The sequence below is a fragment of the Oncorhynchus clarkii genome, chromosome 28 (assembly GCF_045791955.1).
Source record: "Oncorhynchus clarkii lewisi isolate Uvic-CL-2024 chromosome 28, UVic_Ocla_1.0, whole genome shotgun sequence".
Classification (NCBI taxonomy): Eukaryota; Metazoa; Chordata; class Actinopteri; order Salmoniformes; family Salmonidae; genus Oncorhynchus; species Oncorhynchus clarkii.
Window position 1 is genome coordinate 23,879,950 of NC_092174.1, and position 4,696 is coordinate 23,884,645.

Genomic DNA, 4,696 nt, shown 5'->3' on the forward strand with positions numbered 1-4,696 from the left:
GGATGTAAACAAATTTGTCCATACAATTTGAGGGAAGTCACCTTTTTGTGCGTATGGAACATTTCTGGGATATTTTATTTCAGCTCATGAAACATGGAGCCAGCACATTATATATTGCATTTATATTTTTTTACAGTGTAATTCAAAATATATTACATTTTTATTAATGTCTGTTTTTATTGTGCTTATAAGCAAATGCAATAATGACTTTATGGAAGCATTTACAAATATGCTTCTAAAAACATTTAAGATCACTATCGAAAATACAATGTTCATATTGTTATGTTAACAACAATGGGCTATAGAGAGAACTATTCTATGTGCTGAGGTAAAAGTGGGGTTGGAAATACTCAGTAGGATCTGTAGAATCTATATGTGGTGTTATTACTTGGGGGACTGAGGTCTAAATGCCCAATAGCACTTTCTCCTCCACCAGTTCCATTCACTGCAATGCAATACATTCTAGGCCTATAAATTACATATTGGCTTATAGAGAAAAACAATTCTATGTGCCGAGGTAAAAGTGGGGTTGGGATCACTCACTTGGGTCTATGGAATCTATAGATGGTGTCATTTCTTGGGGGACTGAGGTCTAAATACCCAGCAGCACTTTCTACTCCAGCCACACCATTGGTCCCAATGCAATACACTATGGGACCAATGGAATGAGTGGAGTGAAAAGTACTGCTGGCTATTTAGACATCAGTTGCCCAAGAAATAAAACCATATATGGACTCTACAGACCATGCTACTGATTATTCCCAACCCCACTTTTACCTCTGCAAAGAATTATTATTTTTCTCTGTAAACAAATATGTAATTCCATATACATTATATTGCAGTGAATGGAGTGGGTGGAGTAATGAGTCACCAGCACATTGTATTAAACCCAATGCCCAGCACAAGTGACTAATTTAAGTTTTGCAGGCTCTATTGAGTTATTTCAATTACATATATTTGTATTTTATTAAAAGTATATTTATTTAAATATAGCGTACAAGATAGCTTTCAACATACCAGTATTGGTGTAAACTTTCTAAAGAAATTCTGGTATAAATTAATTAAATATCAAATTATCAAAGACGTTTTTCAAAGGTGGTTTCAATCACCTTTGAAAAAATAAATGGGTAATTTGACATACAATATAAAAAGTATTATTTATATCAGCATTTCTTTAGAAAGTGCAAAAATAAATTTGATATTGCCAGTCTAGCATGTCTTTGCAGGGGGACTCTTTAAAAAAAATGTTTTAACAAAAATCAGCGATCGTGCTGCCAACAATATCCTGCTGTTAGGAGAACGGTAATATTTACGAGCGCTCATGACTATACCACTCGAAATTGCATCGCTGACTCCTCCCAACTTTCATTAGCTGCTGCTGGGTCCTAACTTCATCTAGCAGGACATCGGGTGGTGATAATGGTGATAACTCATTGCACCCGAGTTATATTCGCTCATGAACGCTAACAACATGTTTTTTTAAATATTTGTTTCAATACATTATTATTCCGTTCTATAACATTTTATTTAATTATATTTGCTATATGTGGCATGAAACTGTTAAACGCGCAGTTCACTGAAATATATTCACACAATATTGCTCACAGTGTAGTTTTCATTCAATATCTCAGATAAAGGTCATCTAATAAATTGGGTTGTATTATTCTGTATGAGTTTTCTTATCTTTGTCGACAGATGGCAGTATTTCATTACAATCCACCAGGCCCTGTAGTTTGCTTCAGTAGATTACACCAAACACTGTATAGACCTACTCTTGTCTTGAATAAATGCGTTATGAAACACTACCAGGTAACTTACAAATTTCAGCCAAAATGTGATCAATTGGTATAGACTAAGAATCACATGCCACTTCAAGGAATAGAACACTACTCACTTTAATAATGTTTACATATCTGGCATTACTCAACTCATATGTACAGTGCCTTGCGAAAGTATTCGGCCCCCTTGAACTTTGCGACCTTTTGCCACATTTCAGGCTTCAAACATAAAGATATAAAACTGTATTTTTGTGTGAAGAATCAACAACAAGTGGGACACAATCATGAAGTGGAACGACATTTATTGGATATTTCAAACTTTTTTAACAAATCAAAAACTGAAAAATTGGGCGTGCAAAATTATTCAGCCCCCTTAAGTTAATACTTTGTAGCGCCACCTTTTGCTGCGATTACAGCTGTAAGTCGCTTGGGGTATGTCTCTATCAGTTTTGCACATCGAGAGACTGAATTTTTTTCCCATTCCTCCTTGCAAAACAGCTCGAGCTCAGTGAGGTTGGATGGAGAGCATTTGTGAACAGCAGTTTTCAGTTCTTTCCACAGATTCTCGATTGGATTCAGGTCTGGACTTTGACTTGGCCATTCTAACACCTGGATATGTTTATTTTTGAACCATTCCATTGTAGATTTTGCTTTATGTTTTGGATCAATGTCTTGTTGGAAGACAAATCTCCGTCCCAGTCTCAGGTCTTTTGTAGACTCCATCAGATTTTCTTCCAGAATGGTCCTGTATTTGGCTCCATCCATCTTCCCATCAATTTTAACCATCTTCCCTGTCCCTGCTGAAGAAAAGCAGGCCCAAACCATGATGCTGCCACCACCATGTTTGACAGTGGGGATGGTGTGTTCAGGGTGATGAGCTGTGTTGCTTTTACGCCAAACATAACGTTTTGCATTGTTGCCAAAAAGTTCAATTTTGGTTTCATCTGACCAGAGCACCTTCTTCCACATGTTTGGTGTGTCTCCCAGGTGGCTTGTGGCAAACTTTAAACGACACTTTTTATGGATATCTTTAAGAAATGGCTTTCTTCTTGCCACTCTTCCATAAAGGCCAGATTTGTGCAATATACGACTGATTGTTGTCCTATGGACAGAGTCTCCCACCTCAGCTGTAGATCTCTGCAGTTCATCCAGAGTGATCATGGGCCTCTTGGCTGCATCTCTGATCAGTCTTCTCCTTGTATGAGCTGAAAGTTTAGAGGGACGGCCAGGTCTTGGTAGATTTGCAGTGGTCTGATACTTCTTCCATTTCAATATTATCGCTTGCACAGTGCTCCTTGGGATGTTTAAAGCTTGGGAAATCTTTTTGTATCCAAATCCGGCTTTAAACTTCTTCACAACAGTATCTCGGACCTGCCTGGTGTGTTCCTTGTTCTTCATGATGCTCTCTGCGCTTTTAACGGACCTCTGAGACTATCACAGTGCAGGTGCATTTATACGGAGACTTGATTACACACAGGTGGGGATTGTATTTATCATCATTAGTCATTTAGGTCAACATTGGATCATTCAGAGATCCTCACTGAACTTCTGGAGAGAGTTTGCTGCACTGAAAGTAAAGGGGCTGAATAATTTTGCACGCCCAATTTTTCAGTTTTTGATTTGTTAAAAAAGTTTGAAATATCCAATAAATGTCGTTCCACTTCATGATTGTGTCCCACTTGTTGTTGATTCTTCACAAAAAAATACAGTTTTATATCTTTTTGTTTGAAGCCTGAAATGTGGCAAAAGGTCGCAAAGTTCAAGGGGGCCGAATATTTTCGCAAGGCACTGTATATGCTGTATTCTATACTATTCTACTGTATCTTAGTCACTTAATGTTTACATATTGGCATTACTCATCTCATGTGTATATACTGTTTTCTATACTAGTGTACTGTATCTTAGTCCGTATTGCTCTGACATTGCTCGTCCATATGTACAGTCTTGGCCAAAAGTTTTGAGAATGACACAAATATTAATTTTCACCAAGTCTGCTGCCTCAGTTTGTATGATGGCAATTTGCATATACTCCAGAATGTTATGAAGAGTGATCAGATGAATTGCAATTATTTCCAAAGTCCCTCTTTGCCATGCAAATGAACTGAATCCCCCAAAAAACATTTCCAAGTCGCTCTGGATAAGAGTGTCTGCTAAACTACCACAATGTACAATGGGAGCTTTGGATTCAGCAGCAAGGGCTTTTAACCGTCTGTTCCACAAAATGGAACCAGATATACAAGCAAGTATATTTGACCTATAAAGCAGCATATGATTTCAGCAACAGATTTGACGCTACAGTACCTCTCTCAGGTGGCTGCAGACACGCATGCTTCAGAGGCTGGGTGTAACCACTCCCCTATAATCCACATCCCAACCCAAAGCCACTAGGTTCTCATTGAGAAGTCTCAGGTCCACGTCACAGTTTGGTTTGGTATAAAAAGGCTTCCAGGAACATCTATTCATGTCTGCTAGCTATGTTACAGCCTGTCATCTTGTACAGCAGGGAGTAAGTAGCCTGTTTCAGTAAATCTAGACGCGCTGTGTTACTGCAGGACTGTTTGCATTTACATTGATGACTGGTATATTGGCAGCTGATGAGTAAAGAGTGAAGGTAAGATAACTGTCTTAACAATTGTTAAAGTTTCTCTTAAAAATGTACTGGAGTAATGGGCAAAAGTCAAATTGATATTCCTGTAAAACATGTACAATCAATGTGCAGTTTTGGTTACAACATTAATTTATCGCATAGGACTTTGAAAGTCATTTTTACATGTTTTGCTATTATTGGCTTAATCATGTTTTGCTAGCTTATTACATATTTACAATATGTATTTTGCCATTTAGTTTGTATCCTCCATCTTCATTTAATTCAAGGAGAACTTTGCAGTACTGTTGATCAACAATGAAGAAATGGATAT